We start from the raw sequence: 23,937 nt of genomic DNA, 5'->3' as shown, positions 1-23,937 counted from the left end.
GGATGATAGGATAGGCTACTCAGGTTAAGGTATTTGCTCATCATACAAAAAGGGGCGGTCGGGTAGCCTAGTGGTTAAAGCGTTCGCTCGTCACGCCGAAGACCCGTGTTCGATTGCCGACATGGGTACACTGTGTGGAGCCCATTTCTGTCCCCCGCCGTGATATTGCTGGAATATTGCTATAAACCATACTCATTCACTCATCGTACAAAAGACCCAGTTTCAATTGCTCACATTGGTACAATATGTGAAGGTAGTTCTTTGTGTCCCTTGTTGTTATGTCTGGAAACTGTGACATAAAAGAATCGCCGACTTCCCTTGCTCCATGAACCCTACAGGTTAGGAAAGGTCCCAGTTCTTCATGGATGTTGCAACAGTCAAGTAACATGAGGATGGGTGGATCAGGCTTTGTAGCTTGACAGATTGCATGTCTTCTTGCCCCAATCTTTTGGATCTTGGCTTTCAATCTGCATGGTCAAGACTCTGTTATTTACATGCTGCTTGATATTTTAGACTAGAGTATCTAAAGGAGGTTAAACAAATACTACAGGCAAATCAGTCTAAGTGCATAAACCTCAGCACATGTGTACAAAAATAGTGTTTGTGCCATCAACTCTATTACTATAGGAATTCCAGCACAGAGTACTATGAAGGTATATATAACAGTGTTCACATGCTCCACAGACATGTTGTCTCCAGGCTTTGATGTGGGCTATGTACACCCTTTATTACCTACTTTGTTGAAACAAGTACTAAGCAAGCTGTCTTGGTAAAATGACATAAGAAGCAGGTTAATGGCTCCTCGTGGAGCTGTTTGGACGACGGCACATCTTGCAACCATTCCTGATATTGGTTAGAAAGGCTTCCTGGGGCAGCCCCGGTATTACCTAACTGTAAGATGTCTCTGTGGGGCAGCCCCAGTATTACCTAACGGTAAGATGTCTCTGTGGGGCAGCCCCAGTATTACCTAACTGTAAGATGACTTTGTTGGGTAGCCCCAATATTACCTAACTGTAAGATGTCTCTTTGGGGCAGCCCCAGTATTACCAAACTGTAAGATGTCTTTGTGGGGCAGCCCTAGTATTACCTAACTGTAAGATGTCTCTGTGGGGCAGCCCCAGTATTACCTAACTGTAAGATGTCCGTGTGGGGCAGCCCCAGTATTACCTAACTGTAAGATGACTTCGTTGGGTAGCCCCAGTATTACCTAACTGTAAGATGTCTGTGTGGGGCAGCCCCAGTATTACCTAACTGTAAGATGACTTCGTTGGGTAGCCCCAGTATTACCTAACTGTAAGATGTCTGTGTGGGGCAGCCCCAGTATTACCTAACTGTAAGATGTCTGTGTGGGGCAGCCCCAGTATTACCTAACTGTAAGATGACTTTGTTGGGTAGCCCCAGTATTACCTAACTGTAAGATGACTTTGTGGGGCAGCCCTAGTATTACCTAACTGTAAGATGTCTCTTTGGGGCAGCCCCAGTATTACCTAATTGTAAGATGTCTGTGTGGGGCAGCCCCAGTATTACCTAACTGTAAGATGATTTTGTGGGGCAGCCCCAGTATTACCTAACTGTAAGATGTCTCTCTGGGGCAGCCCCAGTATTACATAACTGTAAGATGACTTTGTTGGGCAGCCCCAGTATTACCTAACTGTAAGATGTCTCTCTGGGGCAGCCCCAGTATTACCTAACTGTTAGATGATTTTGTGGGGCAGCCCCAGTATTACCTAACTGTAAGATGTCTCTGTGGGGTAGCCCCAGTATTACCTAACTGTAAGATGTCCAGGTGGGGCAGCCCCAGTATTACCTAACTGTAAGATGTCTCTGTGGGGCAGCCCCAGTATTACCTAACTGTAAGATGACTTTGTTGGGCAGCCCCAGTATTACCTAACTGTAAGATGACTTTGTTGGGTAGCCCCAGTATTACCTAACTGTAAGATGTCTCTTTGGGGCAGCCCCAGTTTTCCCTAACAGTAAGATGACTTTGTTGGGCAGCCCCAGTATTACCTAACTGTAAGATGACTTTGTTGGGTAGCCCCAGTATTACCTAACTGTAAGATGTCTCTTTGGGGCAGCCCCAGTATTACCTAACTGTAAGATGACTTTGTCGGGCAGCCCCAGTATCATCTAACTGCAAGATGACTTTGTTGGGCAGCCCCAGTATTACCTAACTGTAAGATGGCTTTGTTGGGCAGCCCCAGTATTACCTAACTGTAAGATGGCTCTGTGGAATGGCCCTAGTATTATGTAACTGTGCTGTGGCGTAGACGGGGAGATATTGGTGTTATTAGAATGTTTTCATCAAGGACTAATATTGTGGTACCCGGAGACAGGAATGTGCATAATTCTGCACATACCGAACATGTGGTAAATTCTCTCCAGCTGATGGAATCGACATGGTGTCCTTGACTTGTGTATTGTTCCAATAGTGTGTCTTGCATCATTTTCAGGGTGGAAATGTACAGTGCTAGTTGTGTCATAATGTTGGAGCTGTGACATTATGACGCTTCTTAGTAAGTGTACATAATGGGCCTATCCATGAAGATCTGGAATTCTCGTAAGAGGCCACTAGCGGGATCAGGTAATCTGAGGCTCTCTGAATTGGAAGAAACCATTGATCAATCACTGGATTGTCTGGTCAAGACTAAATTTTTTACAGACTGCTGTCCTATAGCTGGACTTTTGCTGAGTGTGGCGTTATATAACCAACAAACAACATGATGGGTCACTCTTATAAGGTGTGCTTGATGGTGGAACACAAAGATCTACAATGCAAAACTTGGACGGTGTTTTTTCGAAAGCAAATTCAGATTTTTAGTAAGTTAGCTCGATCCAATACTTTCTTAGTTTTGAACAATAAAGGAATGTATCCATTGTTTGAAAGCCATTTGGAGTTACAAGAGCAAATCCATGTAAATAGAATAGTGATGGAGATAATTCTGTTGTATATACAGACTAGATGGTTTTCCAGATATTTTGAAGATGCCTTGCAGAAACTTATTAAGTATTTACATAATGATTGCTAGCTTGAATGTTGTTGGAGGTAAGGTTCAACTATGTTTAATTTGGATGGTAACTATGTGTCCCGGGTTTCTTGTCTGTCGTCAAACCCTGTTGTTATGATTGCTCTTTATTCTCGGGGCCCACAGTCTGCTGACTGTGGTGTTACACATAGTTCACACACTTTTTGTTGGAATACAACCTTGAGAAATTAGAGAAGGCAAACTGTTTTATCCAAAAGTCACCAAGAAAAAGTTCTTTTCACAAAGGTTGCATTAAGCTGAACAAGACCTGATGAAGCACATGTTTTTTCTGACTTGGGTGTTGTATGAAGGGTAGAGTTAAAATATCAAAGGGTTTCAAGGATATTCATTTCACAGAGCTGTCCAAACCCTGGCTGTGTCTTCAATGAGATAAGAACTGGCCCTCAATGTTATTGTTTTGCTGGGCCACTATTGTCTGTGCTAAGCTATCCCTATACTGACTTTGCTTTTTAAAGTCCCAGTCCATCTGATCTGTGTGACTGTTGCCATCTGTGTCCTGATGTGATGCTGACCCTGTGTCGTGGATCATGGACTGGACTGTTGGCATCTGTGTCCTGATGGGACGCTGTACTCTGTGTCGTGGATCATGGACTGGACTGTTGGCATCTGTGTCCTGATGTGATGCTGTACTCTGTGTCGTGGATCATGGACTGGACTGTTGGCATCTGTGTCCTGATGTGATGCTGACCCTGTGTCATGGATCATGGACTGGACTGTTGGCATCTGTGTCCTGATGTGAAGCTGTTCTCTGTGTTGTGGATCATGGACTGGACTGTTGGCATCTGTGTCCTGATGTGATGCTAACCCTGTGTCATGGATCATGGACTGGACTGTTGGCATCTGTGTCCTGATGTGATGCTGACCCTGTGTCATGGATCATGGACTGGACTGTTGGCATCTGTGTCCTGATGTGACGCTGTACTCTGTGTTGTGGATCATGGACTGGACTGTTGGCATCTGTGTCCTGATGTGATGCTGACCCTGTGTCATGGATCATGGACTGGACTGTTGGCATCTGTGTCCTGATGTGAAGCTGTTCTCTGTGTTGTGGATCATGGACTGGACTGTTGGCATCTGTGTCCTGATGTGATGCTAACCCTGTGTCATGGATCATGGACTGGACTGTTGGCATCTGTGTCCTGATGTGATGCTGACCCTGTGTCATGGATCATGGACTGGACTGTTGGCATCTGTGTCCTGATGTGACGCTGTACTCTGTGTTGTGGATCATGGACTGGACTGTTGGCATCTGTGTCCTGATGTGATGCTGACCCTGTGTCATGGATCATGGACTGGACTGTTGGCATCTGTGTCCTGATGTGATGCTGACCCTGTGTCGTAGATCATGGACTGGACTGTTGGCATCTGGTTCAGTAATGAAAGTATATGAAGTCTGGGGGTTACTTTAGCAACAGGGAAATTTAGTTGTCAACTAGATGTGATGGTGTTTTTTCGACCTGCAACAGTTTGGGCTCTGAATCACACCATGAAGAAACTGAAATAATGTTCAAAGAAGCATTAAGCCGCCCTCCCTCCCTCCATTCATTCATTCATTCATTCATTCATTCATTCATTCATTCATTCATTCATTCATTCATTCATTCATTCATTCATTCATTCATTCATTCATTCATTCATTCATTCATTCATTCATTCATTCATTCATTCATTCATTCATTCATTCATTCATCCATCCATCAAATACAGTCTCATTGAGTGATTCATGGAGGTACACAACTATCTGAGTTCAGTCTTGATAGATCCTACCGTCATTAGGAAAGAGGAAAGAACGCCTGGCTCACCTGCTGAACAATTGCCCAGTTAGTGCCAGTCTATCATCAGGGTGATGAAAAAAAATAGCCCCAGCCAGAGTTCAGTCTTGAAAGAAGGGCTTGATTTGTGTTGTTTATGGTTGGCTTACAACCACAGATAGATGCCATGCAGACTCCCTGCAAACTGGCCACATTCCTGGTTACAGCAGTGTTGAAATTACCTTCCAGTAGATGTGGGCTGTTGGCCATGCCTTCATGGACTTCAAAGCTACGACATGCCGCTGATGTTTATTTCATGCTTGGTGTATACGGTCCAGGACTACCCATAGCCAAACACCATGGTGAGATATGTGGTGTTTACTATCTTACATTTAACATCATACAACAACATTCTTTTTTGAGGTCACACTTCACTACAAGTTGTATGATGCTCTGGAACAATTAAAACTCTCTGTCTGGTGCTGATGTTGTTTCCTTACCATCTTGATGGAACATGTTTTGGCAGTTTAAAGATTGTTGAGAAGAGTTTTGTTGAGCTTCCTTTACTAAGGGCAAGAGTCTGATGTTTCCAAGGCAATATTGATTTAAGTTGTTAACAGTTACTTGAGACATTAATAGAAACGGCATACGTCTTATTACAACAAAAAGTCACTTTTTGAACGTTTCCTTGGAATGAGTTACATTCAGCAAAATAATCATTTTTGAAACTAATAGAATAGAGAGGCCTTTGATAGACTAACACTTAGTCTATGAAAATATTTCATTAAAATAATTATTTGGGGTTTTTTTCCAAAAGAGCCTTTGCTCCTCTGCTGTAGGAATAAAGGAAACTAGACTTGGTTTAGTTTGATCTAGACTTGCTAGGCTTTTAGTTAAAAAATAAATATATGTATATATATATATTCGACAGTCATGGCGCAGGACTAACACCAGCGTTAGAATTTGGCACTAGTCCTACCGTCCTTGCCAAACTGTCCACTAGTGAAGCTCAACCCTGACTATAAATAGCCCGCAAGGTGGCGGTGTTTCAGTTTCGATTAGTGACTGACAATGTAAACACAAACTGGTGCCGGGAGAAGCTTTTTGAAAACTGTGCGCAAACAAGATCACCACTGACTGTCAAACTTAGTATCAACTTGAATGACAAACACTGGATACCACCAATGGCTCCATATCCAGATATAAGTCAATAAATATTTTGTAGTTTTATCATAAAAAAACACAAACAATCGTGTTTGCATCAATCACAGTGTGCAGAACTTATTTATGTATGCGCTATAAATATCAAGGCACATGGTCATGTGTACATGTGACACATTCAATGTATTTGTGGTCAAAGTGTATTGTGTTGTATATTTTTACGGCAGAACAGCAGCAGAACATCAGTTTCAGTGAATGTAACAGTAACGATACAGAAATACGAAACTGACAAGATTCTTTCAGTTCAATCCGAAAATTACAGATATTTGTTTAGTTTTGGTCATTTGCATTCAACAGTTAGATCTACGTCATATGTGTCACTTGTATCAACATAACAATGCACATAAGCAGCTGGTAAATAAGTAACGAAATATAGTAGATGTTTTGACCTACATTAGGCGTATCTAGATAATATTGTATGTATTGTCGTACGACAAACGAAAACTCCAATACACATATTCCAAGACACTTTAATTATGGATTTCCTTCTCTTTCACAGAATTTTCACACACAAAACTGAGTTTGATCTTTAGAACCACATTTTCCCATGTATTTTGTTTGGCCCTCACTCTATGAAGGTTCATACTCCAATGAACTCACACAAAGTGAAGGTCAATTCTTAAATAATTCATAGACTAGACTCTAGTACCAAGTGTTTAAACACTTCTTTCTTTTTTTTTTAGATGTCATAAAATAACCTACACAATTATTGAAAGACATTTTTTAATAAGTGATATATTTTATTATTTATTTCGTCTGTCCGCACTCTAGTTCGTTGAGGCTTGAGGGAAGAAACACATACAAAAAATATGGATGACCTTATGCAAATTGCATGCCAATCAAAAGAGAATCTAGGTCACTGGGACCTGCCAAGTTTCACGGCATGAAGAGCTTTCGGACAAATGTGACTTTGCCAATGAAAGGCAATGGAAACAAAAATATGTGTTGGAAACAACAAAAAACTACTTTCATCACTTGAAAATATTTTTGACCATTACCAGAGTCTTAACATGATCGTTGTCATCCAGATTCAAGATGAGGCAAGATGAGCACAACGAAGAAAAAACATTGTTGAAATCACCGGTTGCCATATATATTGTGAGAAATGATATTCATGAACTGCAGACATACCGTACACCACAGGGTTATCATTGGTGCCATGATACATATGATGGTTATTTCTTCAATTACACTGCTCTTATTTATCACGACAAACATATTTCGTTCTCATCCAGAGAATAGGGCAGAACTATACTTTTGTGTTGGGCTGTGTTGGATAAATCGTGGACATTCCACGGTATCATTTTGTGAAGATGTAAAGATGACATGGCTGGTAGGTCTTGAAACCCAAGACCTATGCATTTGTTGAAAAGTCTCTGAATCGTTTTGTAGATATTTATTACCATTAAAACTTGCGTCCTTGTTGTCAAACGGCCAACATGGGTGGGTGTTTACATCACTTCACCCCTTTAGGCATTAACCAGTGAAATGTGTGTGTTATCATGACATCATATTGACCTGTCAGATCACTCGTATAAGCTCTGTCCACTCAGAGTGTTCCTTCCGCAGATGCCCCTTTAAGGTCTCTTAAGGTCCAGTAGAAATTTGCCATTTTCAAGGGTTTTGCTATATGTTACCATTATAAGGACTAGTGAACTAAAAATCCGTTTCTACCACTGCTAACACTTGATGAGATAGGATTAATGTACAAAGATAACAATATGATGAAGAAGCCAATGGGATTGACAGGAGAGGATTAAGTACACTGGAGGTGTAATGATGACAAGGTGCTGGCTATTGTGACGCAGGCAATAAGGCAAGTGGTTGATGATATGATGAATATTATTAACAGTTTTTATACCATTTGGCACAATATCAGCATTCAGACTGCTTCTGTCTGAATGGCTGAAAGGTAACTGTAACTGTATTAAGCTTCTTTCAGAATCTCTAAAGTACTTTCAAAGTAGCAGTTATCGCATTATTATAGTCAGAAAAAAGATTCTATGTCAGCAAATCACAAATAAGAATCGTTTCATGAGCATAATGTGCCACAAGAAGACCTACACTGTTTGTCTTGGATGCTAATTTCAACCTCTTGGAAATTTATCAAAAGGAATTTTCTTTCTTATGCTTAAAAGTTCATGCCATTTAATCATGATGAGTTAATTTGAGGCTCTTGTACAGAGATCTGTTTGACATTTAACCAAACATGTTTATCTGCAGATAATATTTGCACAGTAAGGGAATCTAAGTAAGTGTTTCTATTACTTCCACTTCAGCAGCTGTTTGAAGACATTTGGATTGGGTTTCACTGTGGTATTTGCTAACCTAACATATAATGATTCTGGGCCTCCCAACATTACGACTGACCCCGAAATAGGACTGGTCGAATGTTGGCAGAGATGGTAAATGGATCAGTCTATGAAAATAATTCATACATTCTTGGGTGCATATCGGACTGTATGATCATCTGTTTCTGGCTAGATAATTCTGAAGACTTGGCGTTATGAATTATGGTGCCTGTTTCGTTGAACTTTCTGAACATGGTATAAGGATGACTATAGTATGTTATTAATATTGGCTATTACATTGTATAAAGATGACTATATGTTAGGGCTCATGGGGACGGGTGACTTGGGTACCTGGGTCGGGTGAGCACTGAGTAGGACCCGGGTACCCACAGGACTACCCGGACCCATGGTTAGTCACGTGATATATTTAAGAATTAACTTTCACTTTGTGTGAGTTCATTGGAGTATGAACCTTCATAGAGTGAGGGCCAAACTGTATGAACGTCGGAGCTTGTCACAGCGAGATTTCATTGTGGAAGCTTAATTTTTTTTATCATAATTTCTTACCTCAAAGGATGTTGACCAGGATCTAAACACAAAATTATTTAGTACGTGTGATTTCATGTTTACACAACAGCCATACAACAACCAGCTATATCGCGGAGTAAAATAGTTCCTCAAAAAGAGAGGTGACATGAGCGTATGGATGCACAACTTGCTCTTCATAACATCTTACGCAGCACATGTGTTCAAATCATATCCTCATTAGATGAGAAAGTTCTGTGAAGAACTACCTCAGTAAGTCAGTAACAATGACAGCGCGTTGTAATACATTTACATCAAGTACAAGACGTCAAAATGGCCGACACAATAAACGTGATGGGAGAGATTTCCGAAGTTGTTAATGAACCTGTGGCGGTTACATGTGTTAGTCATCATTGATCAACTGGCCGATCATTGAAAGGTGAATAAAGATGTGTCAAACAGACACTAAGGTAAATTCATAGATTGCTGGAGACGGTCAGTGTCAGCCTAGACATGAATCGAGTCGATGCTAAGATAGTTTAGATGTGCATTTCTTCGTTTGTTCATAAGGATAGGCCGTAGCGAGGATATTCATGAACAATCATGAAGTCACTCTCTCTGACATTTCTCAATGTATACTGAAACGCTGAGACCAAGAATAAAGGTTCTAAATGATCAGAAAGAACGCTTATGTATGTTTTTGTGCTAGGGAATTCCCAGGGGTTTCCCCAGGAATGTGGAAGTAGTCCGTCCGTGTTTACGCCATTTCAAGAACATGGTCTCGTGAAAAACGTATGAACGTCAAATTGTGTCGTTCATACACTTATGAACGTCAATTTCGCGGTCATGTGACCGACCTCTCATCCAATGGAAATGCCGTATATCGCGTAAACTTCAAATTAAAAAATTATTGTTTAATGACAAAAATTATCTAGAACTCTATGGGTACAAGTCACTAATGTTTGCATTTTTCTGACTATGCACCCATTCCTTCTGACTTTTCATATGGTTGAATAAATATATAACTTAAGTCAACTTCAGTGTATGCATGACCAGATCGTTTAATACATGTATCTAAATCCGTTTTGCAAGTGCTGTGGTAAAAAAGATTATAAGATATAACATTGTATAAAGATATAGCCTGATAATATGGGATGGTGGTGGGTCATGGTTATTTCATCACGTCACAAGAGTGCCAGGACAAATGTAGTTTTTACTTGAATTCTGTGGCCACCCACACAGACATATTTTACAAAGCTGCGCTGGTATCTCGTCCCATGATGAGGACAGATTTGCTCACAAATGCTTGTGTTCTCAGCTGTATGTTAGTGGGTAGCAAACCTATGGCATTTGTGTCAGTAATGTTATCCCAGTTATTATGCTGGTACTGTAATCAGTGTAATTAACGTGCCTCCCCTTATTAGTAATGCCCCCTACTGAAAACCCTGTATAATTGTTCTTCTCTAACGTGGGGTGTGTACATTGTATTTTTATGTTGTATCAGTTATGCTAAGCTGTATTTGTGTCATTTATCGTTAAGCTGTTTTAGTTACGAATTGACTTCACTATTTTTTTTGCATTTATGGAGGTATCAATTCAAAAACCTTTGTGCACACTGTAAATCTGCATAGGTGGGACTAGATGACTTTTTGACTGAACGTCATCTTAACCCGTAGATGTGGATCGTTACTCACAATATCAATCACTTGATAATGTACAGGCTCCAAACTGGTTGATGGAATACTGCTGAGTGTGACGTTAAACGCCAAACAACAATAACAGCTGACTAGTGTAGTATTGTCTGGGGGCCACAATGTGTCATGACCAGATGGCATGCTCATGCAATCAACCACTGGTTTACCTAGCCAACACTGTGTTCTTTTCTGGCTGCTGTGATATCATAAGATGGACTGCTGACAGCAACATTTACTTACTTATTACTACTAGGGTGAGTGAGTTAAAATTTAACGTTGCATCAGCATTATTTCAATTCTTTTAGCGTCACGATATGGCTGAAATACTGCCGATGTGACGTTAAATTTTACTCACTCACTCAATTCTTTTATAGTCATTTGAAGTTGACGAATGACAAAGGAGAGACATTTTGGTTAACAACTTCTTTATTCACTTTAACGGTGACGTTATCTATACCGAAACACTGACTTTACATTAAATAAAGAACTTGATATCCATAAATTGTCTCTACTTTGGCACTATTTCAGCCATATACCGACTATCACTACTAGGACTAGTGCTGGGTAAGAATATACATCCCCAGCAACCTATGATTGTTGTGAGTTGCTACATGGTTGAAATAATGCCGATGCGAAATTAACTTTTAACTCACTGTGATTGTTGTAAGAGCATCTTAATGGATCTGGTGGTCAGGCCAGGTGACATGGTTGATTGCGTGTCATCTTATTCCAATTGTGTAGATTGATGCTCATAATATCAATCACTGGATTTGATTATTTACAGCCCGTATTTACAGGCACGAATATTGCTGATATCAACCTTAAACAACGAACAAACAAAAAACAAAATCACGTTATGGAGGAGAAGTGTAAGAGGACTGAAGGGTGTTACATTATCAGGCCTTCATGCGCACAAATGTATTGTTCGACACGTGCTGTATGTCCTTGACCCTTTTTATCAGTACAATTTGAATCATCAGACATCAAAGCATGGTAATGGTTTCCAGGGACAGAAAGGGGAAGCATCTACACAAGACGGGTTATCAGATCACAACAACTTTCGTATACACATTACCACTTCCTCTTCATCGATGATTTTGCTTGTGTCTGCATGAAGTAGGAACACCCAGTGCATAAGCCCTGTGGAGTATTTCTCTCAGCAACATTATCACTTGTAACTCCTAACTGTCTTCCGAAAAGTAGGGTTAGGCAAACATTGTTTTGGGCTGTCTCGACCCTCCTGTTTCATCCTAACCCTTGATGTGCCAACTGCTGGTCATGTGACCTGCCCCGTGGCAGGTGTGTCCACCTTCCTGATTGGTTAAAGCATTTGTTCAGAGAGTGCTGTTGTTTTAACATTTCCCGTGTCTAAGTTGATGCAATTGTAAAGGGTTTCATGAACTCATGCTGTGTCATTGAAAAGGTAACACAAATATATATTTTCCTCTTTCTCCGTTTGAGATGAGACTTTGAGAAATAATTATTGTTTTTGAAGAGCTGTTGTTGGGTGGTTGTCAGTGCTGTGTGCTTCTGTTTGGTAGTGTTAGAAGGTAAAGTGTCTTGCAGCATGTGGCTGATGATGTGCACCGGGGTGACATTGAGGCGTTTAGTGCTTCGTCAGTGATCATCACCACCTGAACAGACCCGAGAAGATACAGGGTAGAATAGGTCTTCAGCAACCCATGATTGCCATAAAAGGCAACTATGCTTGTTGTAAGTGGCGACTAACAGGATCAGGTGGTCAGGCTGACTGACTTGGTTGATGCATGTCATCGATCTCAATTGCATGGATCGATGCTCATGATGTCACTCACTGGATTGTCTGATCCAGACTCGATTATTTACAGACTGTCATATACCTGGAATATTGCTGAGTGCAGCGTTAAACAACAAACAAAAAAACAAACAAACAAACACCACTTGGACAACAATTAAACCAGAGCTAGGCTTAACAATTAACAATCCAAGAAAGTTTGAATCAAGTTATTAAAAATTAATTAAGCGACAAAACCTTTTCCATAATCATAAGAAATCTATTTTCTACGATTCCAACTATATCATTAGCACGTGTTTATGAATCACTATCAAATAGTGATGATACCAGGTGTTTGTGGAATGGTGAGTGTATCTTGCCCCATCGGTGGCACCCGTCACAAACACAAGCAAAGGCAAGTCAAGTGTTCACCCAAACAAACACGGGAAAATATGGAATGAGGTAATAAATAGGGAATGGCATCATACATCATTAAACGTTACTGTGGTTTGGTAGGTCAGTACATTGAACAGTTATCCAGCTGTCACTGATTACACATGGCAATAAGTAAAGTGTCTAGACCAGGACTGGAACAGGACCTCAGAGTATGTAGCATAGTCCAACATATTTGCATTGCAGCAAACAGTCCCAAATTTGTCATATTTCTTAGGAAATCTGTGACTTAAATGCGATTTCTCCCTTAACTCATAAGAATAATATGTCTGTCTGTGGGAAAAAATTCACAAGGACTCTGTTTTCAAGGTCATTGTTAAGCCTTACATTCTACTACGAATGCGTATTGTTTGTCGACTCGTATGAAGTCTATTCAAAGTGTTGCATTTCTCCGACTGAGACGCTCCTCTAATACTGTCGGAAGTTACAGTAGTCAGAATAGTCAGAATCACTGTTTTGTACTGTAGATGGTTCATACTATTGGGCTTTGGTGTCCCAACCAGAACAAGTCATACACTTGTTGGTGTCCCAACCAGAACAAGTCATACACTTGGTGATTGGCTTTGGTGTCCCAACCAGAACAAGTCAAACACTTGTTGGAGTCCCAACCAGAACAAGTCATACACTTGGTGATTGGCTTTGGTGTCCCAAAAAGAACAAGTCATACACTTGTTGGTGTCCCAAACAGAACAAGTCATACACTTGTTGGTGTCCCAAACAGAACAAGTCATACACTTGTTGGTGTCCCAAACAGAACAAGTCATACACTTGTTGGTGTCCCAAACAGAACAAGTCATACACTTGGTGATTGGCTTTGGTGTCCTAAACAGAACAAGTCATACACTTGGTGATTGGTTTTGGTGTCCCAACCAGAACAAGTCATACACTTGGTGATTGGCTTTGGTGTCCCAAACAGAACAAGTCATACACTTGTTGGTGTCCCAAACAGAACAAGTCATACACTTGGTGATTGGCTTTGGTGTCCGAACCAGAACAAGTCATATACTTGGTGATTGGCTTTGGTGTCCCAACCAGAACAAACTGCTAATTGTCATTTGGGATAGGTTGCAGCTATGCATTTGTGAGTTGTTCTGAAACATGCCGAACATGTATATGCCATGATTATTTTTACTTAAAAGCTAAGGAAGTAAGATTGGGATCAGGTGGTCTATGATTTAATAAGGTGTGTCAGGCTGGTTGCAGGTCATCGAACACAGATTGTGTGGATTGTCTTTGAATGTTTTGTCATCAATGACAAAGGTAAGTGTACGTTCATAACACAGTAAAACAAGGACATATTCCCTTTACAAGGGCATTTAGTTCATTCTGTTGAAAATGGTTATACTTCCAAATTGGTGTTGACTTCCACTTCTCAATCAAACATTCAATAATGCCCTTTTAGTCTTGGTAGTTTATTCTTCTATTTGGCAATGAACCCATCTCACTCATCTCTTTGACCAGGGAGCACACAGGGTTTGAAAAGGCCTTGAATTTTAGTTTGTCTGAAAAAGGCACCTTTGTGATTGTCTGTGAAGGTATGCAATTGTGGTGCCTGATGATGAGTAATTTAAACTCGGTAGCTGATGTTTGTTACCCTCGTTTGTATGATTGCTTGAATTACCAGTGTTCTAGCGAATGAATGTGATTGCTCTCCGGGATGATATTTGCCCTGAATTTGACTATATTTGAAAATGCCCTGTTTATTATGTTATGAGTAATGCACTTATAATCTGCTATCCCCCCTGTCCACCCTCCAACCCCTTGGGGATTCTAGGTTAGAATTGGTCCCCAGCAACCAGTGCAGCCCTTAAGGGGTGGTCAAGTTCGGTGAATTGGTTGATTGTGTATCATTGAACATCTTATAGCTGGAATATTGCTGAGTGCAGTGTTAAATACAAACTAGGAGCTGATACTATTAGTGCTGGTTACTTCTTTCAGTTGGCGTTTAACATTATTGTCAATAACATAACATAACCTTTACACAGGCTAATCAGAGACATGGAATTTACTTGGTTCTAAAACTTGTAGAAAAACTTTTCATCACAATGTAAAACCCCTGTTGCAGACACTGATGATGTTTTAATGATAGTGATAATTAGCTTTTGGCATTTATTTGTTAATGTAATTGCCATCATGACTAATTGAGGAAGGCTGCGTTATAGGTTGACTGGATAATTGACATGAAATGGCCAGAAATGTCACTGGGTAATTTAAGGTCATTCTTTTTATGTTTAAAAAAGCAGGCATCCTTATATAATAAATACATTTTCCCACCTAACAAACTCTATGGTTGAACTGCTCACACTAATCCAGTTTAAATATGTATGCCGCTGAAAAATTAATAAAAGTATACAGCATTACCATGTAGCCTTGCCGGTATTTAACAGAGGCTGCTTCCTGTAGCAGTCTCGGTAGGTGTGAACAAAGTGAGGCAGAAAAACCTGAGCTTTGCAATATAGCCATGATTTGATGTGCCTAGAATAATTTGCTTTTTGTTGTGGCTAACCAATCTTGTGTGTGGCTGGGAGTGGGGATGGTGATTTCTGGATTATTCATCAGTTACAGTTAAAAAAACAATATTCTATTCATCAACATCACACGTATGTGGATTCCTGGTTAGAAATGGTTCATAGCAACCTGTGCTAGTCGTAAGTGGTGATTAAATGGATTGGGTGCTCTGGCTCAGGGACTTGGTTGATGGCGTGTTACGTGGACAAAATTAGTAACTTTCATTTGGCAGAAGAAAGATGAAGCACATACTTTTTCCAAACTCATTACTGTTGAATGGTGGTATGCAGTAAACATTCTCCTAGCAACAGCATCAAGTCAACATGCTAAGTTAAATATACACATTCACTTGTGCCTGAACTGTTACCGTCATATACCCCAGGTTGGGGAAACAGGTACTGCCTATACTACCAGTGGCAGTGATGTGAATGATTCAGAAGGCTAGAGGGGTGTAAACCTATTATAGGTTTAAAGGGAGACAGGTTGAAGAGTACCTGTCTCAGCTACAAGTAGCAGTGGTGTAAACATATGATGTAGAGGTTTGAGGGGGACTGTGCACTCTTGTTTTCCCCACTCTTTAAAACTAATCTGTGACATCATTCTATTGTTTAAATGCTCCATTATTTTTCAGGTATGGGCAGTTGATTGTCAATTAAACATTATCTTGAACCAACATCTCAATTAATTTACACTTGGAATGGACGGGACTATTTTTTTATATGTAGCCAAGTGAAAGATTTCAAATTTTGTTGGAAAATATGTGTTGCCAGAGCGGGTTCAAACACTCATCGTTCGATTTGAGAATAATTGTCGTCTAATTGTCGACCTCAGCTACAGCGACACATGACAGGATGGTGTGAAATTAACAATTAAATATTTTCATAAATTAGCATAATCCTTAAAAGCTAAAAAATAATACATGTATATATATATAATGTTGTGTTACAAAAGGTTACCTGTTACAATGTTCAAATTGAAAGAAATTAGATAAACCTGTGACAAGAAAATAAATCAGGTAAACATATGTATCCTTGTTCTGGTCTCAGTATATCCCCGTCAGCATGTATTAACAATGTGCAAGCGATTGATAAAATACTTGTTTAGGACCTCACAAAGTTATAAAGAGCTGTGTACCATGCATTGTAAATATCAGCTCTCGACAGAGCTTGGCGCATGTGCAACATCGTCAGAGAACGTATTCCTCACACAGTATAAAAACTCCACAAAGAGGTCTGTTTATTTTCCACATGAGAATGTTTTGTCAAAGTGTAAAAGAAGGGATGTGTTTTAAGTAGGAGAATATCCTTGTAACTCTCCATTCCTTAAAAGTAATGGTCCGTAGCCCCTGTGGGGCCTTTGTTCCGTGATTTTGAAGGAAAGGAGTGTTACTTGAACATTCCCCTCTACCGAATTATCTTTCCTTTCAGACAATTAAAGCCGATAGCGCTTCATAAAATATTTGTCAAATTTCATTAAATCCATTGCACGTCCAAGTTCCAGTCAATTGACTGACAAACTGCTGCCAAGCTTGAAGAATGTCTGAGCTACCTCACAGTGCGGGTGCTGGTGTATATATTCGGCCTTAGATATGTTTGTGGCCAAACGAATGGAGATCCATTTTTAAATATGCCAGAAACACTTAGGTGTAATTATGTATTGAATGTGTCCTGGGAGGTTTGCCATGCCAGATTCCTAACTTAATTCAATTTACACTTGCATGTGTGTAAACTAGACATGATTCTGTTTTTTTAACCGAACATAACGGAATTACACATACTCACATCCCGGTAGTTTCATCTCAACTGGCATTAACCTTTCACAAATGTTATGTCCATGAAGAAATAATCATTTTGGTTCAATAAACATTAATGGTAACACTCTGCAAGCTCTTCCATGATATTAAATTTCATTGATGTGAGTACTGAATTTTGTTCTCTCGTGTAAGTCGTTCAAAGTGTAGCCATAAACAACTGGACCTGTTTTATCATTTCTAAAATGACAAAGGTGAGTCAGGTGAAATGGGGTTAGGCAGATGCTCTGATTCCACGACACCACGGAAGGTTCACTAATCACCAAGACTTGCAAAGTATTACTTATCGAGTTATTTGAGAAAACAAAGTGATGAGCACAAAATTTTAGATATTCTTGTCTATCCAGTTCATCACACTAAACAAATGCCCCAGAAAATGTAATTAAGTATACCTTGTGGAAAAAGTTGTGACAATTGTCAAGATTTACTGAACTGTCAGAACACATTTGCAAAATATTTGGTGTGCTTCACTGCTATCAATTAACAAGACATGTGGTTCACAGAACTCCTAATGGTGTCCAATCATCCTACTCCAGTACTGGTCGGAGTTTACGTAGCATATTCTCCCCATTTTTTTGACTCGTTACTTGTGTGTAAGTATGTGTATACCAGCAGTTAGACAACCCAGCAGTACACAAATATGTAGATATACAGATGTTGAAGCCTGACAAAGCATACCTATATACTCATGTAAAATAGTCTGTTTCAAAGAACATCAGTATCTGGCTTAGCCGTGCTCCTTCGCTACACAGCAGTTTGGGCTCAACATAGTGCTTTAGAATTAGTGGAAACAATTTATGGAAATTACTGATACAGGCATTCATAATTCTAACAGAATGAAGAAGGGATTGATCTAGGATTCCAAACTAAGTGCCCTTGGCAGCCAAATTGCAAAAAATCTTAATTTTGATAAAAATTGGTATATATGTATTATGTTCCTAAATTCAGGGGTATTTTAACACTGAAGTTTTACATTGCATTCAATGCAATAATGTTAAACTAGCGTATTTGACGTAATAAGCGCCCCGCTCTAATAAGCGCCCACGGCAACATTTGCTAAGATATTGGCTAGTGAACAATCCCAATTAGCACCCCTTCCGATTGATCAACGTACACAAGACTTATTTATTCGCGTATAATACGCACTCGTGTGTTATATGCACCCTTCATTATGGGCATTTAATTCTGGAAAAATATATCTGTCGTACATAAACATTTCAGGCTGTCAGCATAAACCACGAAATTTATCTTTCAACTCTGTTTTATTCACCAAAATAACATTCTAATAAGAGCCCCCTATTTCTAATTTTGAGAGCACCCTGGGCGCTTATTACGTCGAATACGGTAAGCATTGAAGCCTCAATAATGGTCCTGTTACCAGTGAAATACAAGTTACCCACACAAAGCCATGATATTTAGTTATAACCGTAATAGCATGAACTGAGAAACATTTGCTGCAGACATGAGGCCCGAATATTGTCCTCTGTGCAGGTCTAGATGAATCCCTTTTTCATACTTCCATGTCAGAATAATGAGATCTGATTGATCCACGTGATCTTGATAAGAGACTGTATATCCCGCCTTGGAGGGGAATAAATTTCTCAGTGGGTGAATTAATCCCTTGTACCCCACCATGATCAAGACAGGCTGCTCTTGGATTTCTGAGAGGTAGAATAAATCCCTTATACCCCACTTCCAAGCGAAAAGCTGTGTGCCGAGTCAATGAAAGTCACATGACACAGCATAAGCTGACCTCTACTCTATCGAACAGCTGTTTTCCATCTATTTTTAATTTGTTTTAATTCATTTACAATGTCATATTAAAAAATGGCAGTAAGATGACTTCGTTGTAGCAGGATCACGAAGGGTACATGGGGTTTTATGCGTCCCTCGTAAGGTTTTATTCCACTCGCCGGATAGCGTGTGGGATATGAAAGAATGTAGGCGGTAGTGAAGGAACGGGTGACTTCCGATTATGTGTAGTAAGGAATTACCAGACTGAGAATAAAACATGTCATGTTTGGTGGACTTCTTAAAGCTTAAAGAATGAAGGAAATAAGCACTAACTATCTGAGAATGATGTGATAATGTTTTGACTGAAATGATTAATGCAACACTTTAAAGTGAGTTATGGTAGTGCAATTTTAGCTCAAATAATTAATGGAATCTGATGCAAAGATATTGTGTGTCCCACTGCATGAATCTGTTTTTTGTTGTTAGTTCTGTTAGTTAGAAAAAGTACTGTCAATAACATGCACAACATGCAGTGTTTGAAATAATTTTGAAACCCAACAAGACAATCAGGCAGGTGACCTATAAGTCTTCAAAGTTGCCTGCCCGTATTCAGGCATTAGTAATATTGAAAAATCTTGAAAAAAAGACGAGATTCAGTTGAAATAATGCAAACAAATCCTCTTAAGAACATAACGAATCTCCCGACCCCAACATTAGCAAAAGGTCCCACTTCAGCGCCTGGTTAATACATGTACCAAGTTTGAATGAAAAGACTTTCACAGTTTTCAAGTTCTGCTCGGGAAACGAAATATGGACCAACAGATCAGATGATGACTATAAAAAATCTGAATAAAACTGAATTCGTAAGTTGTCTTAAAAGTATTTGCCAGACAGTCGGGCAGGTGGAGGAAAATTTCATGCAGCCAGACAGAAAAGTTACCAGCCACGGGGAGGCGGGCAGGCAGTTATTTAGGACACTGACAACATGAGCACTGCAAGTCATGGCCTTTCAAGTCTTTTAGGGATTGAAATTACATTTTCAAGTAGTTTCAGTTCACCTGATACAGGGCAAGAAGGCCCCAAAGTGTTGTGTATGTATAATAAAGTTATTGATAATATCCATTTTCATATACATTTTCAAGGCTTTTTATGACAAAAAATAGTAGCCTAAGTAAATCAATAATTTGCGGTCAGACACCATTAAATACTGCTGCTATCTACATGTGACCACATCAATAATTTTCCACTAACTATGAAATCACCTTATACTGAAGGGAAGTAACTCTTAATCTTACACTTAAAATACAACCCTTCAATGATCAAGTTATATATATTTTTGACATTTTTATGAAAAAGAAATGACAACAGAAACAAATGTCAATAGATATAAATTCAAGGTTTTTGAAGTGATTTTCATGGGTTTTCAAGACATTAAAAATCATGGCTATTTTAAGACAGAACAAACTGTAAAAATCATGCATTTCAATATGAGACCTCAAAATCTCAGGCCCTTTCAAGTCAATGTTAACACTGATGGCAATTACTTAGTCCATCACTGTAGGTACAGATACAGACGTAGCTTTCATTTCCAATATAAACTTTAAAACATTGAAGTTATGATTAGGAGCATGGACAGACAAAATGCACGCAAGATTTTCAGACATCTCTGGTATTATACATGGCATAGAATATAGCAGGTAACTGTAGATGGTTAATTATTGGTGCAACTGACACCATACATATTCCAGATGGTATTGATCAATCATATATTTACTCAGGGGTATGCAGAAGTACAGCATGATATATGTGCCAGGAAAGTATCACTGAGTTGGCAATATCTATGGCATAAAAATCCTGTATCACCCAAGGTGGGTTTGATAAAGAAAATATAGTACCATGGGGTCTGTAGCTCACCTTTCTCAACTGTACTTGTTTACCTTGGAAGAAGGATTGAATGAAACCATTCAAACACATACCACATGTATTGATAAATTCTACAAGTACATCACTTGTAAGAACTGTAATATATTGCAATTTGGCTTGTAAATAATATATGCAATATGGTTTTATGGAGCATCTTGTTTCTATGCAAACACTTTGATATGGACTGGCACCTGCAAATGGCATGCAAAAACAAATTTTCTGATTTCATTTTATTCCAAAATATATATAAAGGCCTTCAAAACATTCTTAAAATCATTCTTCTTCAATGACAGTCTTACTTCCCTCACCAATGTCAAGCAAAACAAATATCTGCGTCTTAACTCCAATGGGCGTAAAATGCAAAAATGTGGCGAAAATTGAATGAATCACTTAAAATCGGTGATGACACCGGTTGTTCGCAAAATGAGTAAGCGTGTCCTGCTTTACAGGTAGCATCCGCCAAAAATAAGTGTTTGTTTGTTGCCTAGGGGAAAAACAGCAGTACTAAAACATGAAACACCTCAAAAATCATATGCAACCTTAATGTTCACAAAGAGTTTGCGAAATATATCAAATCATTCAAATGGCCAATGAAAGCCAAGAGTCAATCAGCCCTGAGAAGTGAATCGCTTAGACTGTTTTCAAAGCCTTATTCTACAATTACAAAGTAAACTGGCCAACAAGAGGTCATTACAAAGGCATGAACTGGGCACAAAGAAGACAGCCTGGAGATGACTTGACCTGCCCTTCCTTCCTTGATGAAGGAATGCCTGGAGGCAGCAGCACTCCTCCACAGGAAGCAGAGGTCAGCCATATTGTTGTAGCTGGCCATGGCCCATCAATCAACACTGCCTGCCTCTGGCTGCATGTTTCCTGCACAGCAACAGCATACACAAACACCTGGTCTCTTCCACCCTCAGCTAATGGTCATCTGTCTGCATACACCACCACTTGCCATAAACCTCCAGCCCTTCCTGTAAATGTCAGAACTGCTCCTTGTATGCATACTTCAACAGTTGGTAGATCATGTCCGGAACAGTTTGTGGGCACTTGGTCTTTAATGTTTGCAACTGGTCACTTCATTCCTTGCTAAATTGATGGTACATCCTCTGCTGTCTTGATCTATGATGTACATAACATCCCTTCAACTGTAAAATACGCTAGGGTGGTTTTGGGAGTATAAAATTGGAATAGTTTCTGAGAACTGTGTCTTTAATAATCAACAGATTCAACATATTCCATTGTGAAATAACTACAAAATGTATTTTTTAGATTTCATAAAATCAGAAGGTTAAAGTTTATGGTGACCATGATGGCAATGAATTAAGATGTTGGTGTTGTTGGTAAACACAGAATAACAGCTAATATTCTCTTTGGCAAGGGAATGAGATTTGGCTTCTTTTAATATGGTAAAGAAGAGGAGCCAGGATGTTCAACTGCTTCCTTCTCAAAGACATAGCCATGAATGACTGAGAAGAGTTAATGTCAGACACTGATATTGTAAATGATATTTTAAAGAATAACTTGTTGAATGTCTCAGAGTCGACAAGGTGTACCTGCCTTAAGAGATGCTAGCATCTGATGTTTTGGATTGTGAAGTGAACATTTAATAACCATTAACGTTTCAGGGCTTCTTTTCGAAATAATATAAGTGTCACATTTAATTTTCTCCAAATGTTTTTCCAAATAATGTTATTTTGATAATTTATTTGGAAGAACAACAAAAAATTATTTCGACATTCTTTTTGGAATGATGCTTGATATAACAGATTAAACAATTACCATGTAAGACATTCATAGTGACAATAATTTGAATAGTTAATGAACACAATGGTATTTATCTCATAAATTCACAACACTTTGTGCAAGTAAATAAGGCAAGTGGTCTTGAGACGACATTTACAGGCTACTCTAAAGCTCTTAACAGTGTTACTGTCAAGACTCCTCGCATCATTTTCCCATAACCAGATGATTGCATGCTTTTGGCTTCCAGTCAAGCTGCTATGCTACCTATCATCAGTTCGGGGATTATGCACTGAGTTTAAGCACAGGTTACTCACTTGAACATAAATCATGGCCAGTGTGTATCAAGCAAATTGGCAAAGCTTAGCATTGTTAAACGTGTTATCCATCACTTCAGATTGAGCATGATGAAATTACAAGTAACCTCATTCAGCTTATTTTGCTGAAGAATGTTAAATGGGATAATTGTTTGATGAACTGGATCATATCCGTTGTCAACAGTATTATAAAAAGGAAATTTATTCCTCCAAAATGATTATGCTCTAGTTGAATTAAATGGACTGATGAAATAGAGGTACTGTATTCAACGTAATAAGCGCTTTGCTGTAATAAGCGCCCACGGCGATATTTGCTAATATATTGGCTAGTGAACGATCCCAATTAGCATCCCTTCCGATTGATCAATGTACACTTATATATTCGTATATAATACGCACTCGTGTGTTATATGCACCCTTAATTATTATGGATAATATATCTGTCATGTATAAGATGCACTTTTCTTTTGTATCATTTCAGGCTGTCAGCATAAACCACAAAATTAATGATCTTTCAACTCTGCTTTTTTTTCTCACCAAAATTATATTCTAATAAGAGCCCCCTATTTCTAATTTTGAGAGTGCCCGGGCGCTTATTACGTCAAATACAGTATTTTGTTTCTGGTAAAAATATCTCTGTCTGGTGAATTGTGCGTGCACATAGAAGTAAATGTATTTCCATCCATGCATAATGAATTTGTTCATTGCAAGGCCGTCATCAAATGAAGACTATGCTTTTTGAGCAGCCATATCAACTTGCCATGACTTTTCACAATACATTGCACATTATGCCTCACAGTACAAGTCTTAAGGCATGTGGGGCGGTCGGGTAGCCTAGTGGTTAAAGCGTTAGCACATCATACTGAAGACCCTGGTTCGATTCCCAACATGGGTACAATGTGTGAAGCCCATTTCTAGTGTCCCCCGCCGTAATATTGCTGGAATATTGCTAAAAGCGCGTAAAACCATACTCACTCACTCACTCACTCTTTAGGCATGATCAAACTGAGAACAGGTAAGTATACTGCCATCAATATTAGTTATATACATTCCATGTTTGCATTTTTTCAAAGCCCTATTGTGTACTTGTTACAAATATTGTCAAATCTGACAAATGTTTTACGTTGTCCATGGACAACTAAGGCTGAACGTTTGGTTCATCTGGTGATT

The 23,937-nt window shown here is 39.2% G+C and overlaps 1 protein-coding gene across 1 annotated transcript in view; it reads left to right on the top strand.

Annotated features, from left to right (window-relative positions):
• LOC124122166 (mRNA-decapping enzyme 1B-like) overlaps positions 1 to 23,937 on the top strand; it is a 169,429-nt gene that overhangs the window by 67,158 nt on the left and 78,334 nt on the right. The window lies entirely within an intron of this gene.

This window comes from Haliotis rufescens, unplaced genomic scaffold (assembly GCF_023055435.1).
Source record: "Haliotis rufescens isolate VD_foot unplaced genomic scaffold, xgHalRufe1.0.p SCAF_16, whole genome shotgun sequence".
NCBI classification, from domain to species: domain Eukaryota; kingdom Metazoa; phylum Mollusca; class Gastropoda; order Lepetellida; family Haliotidae; genus Haliotis; species Haliotis rufescens.
Note: the sequence above shows the minus strand (reverse complement) of the source record. Positions and strands in the feature narration are given on the sequence as shown.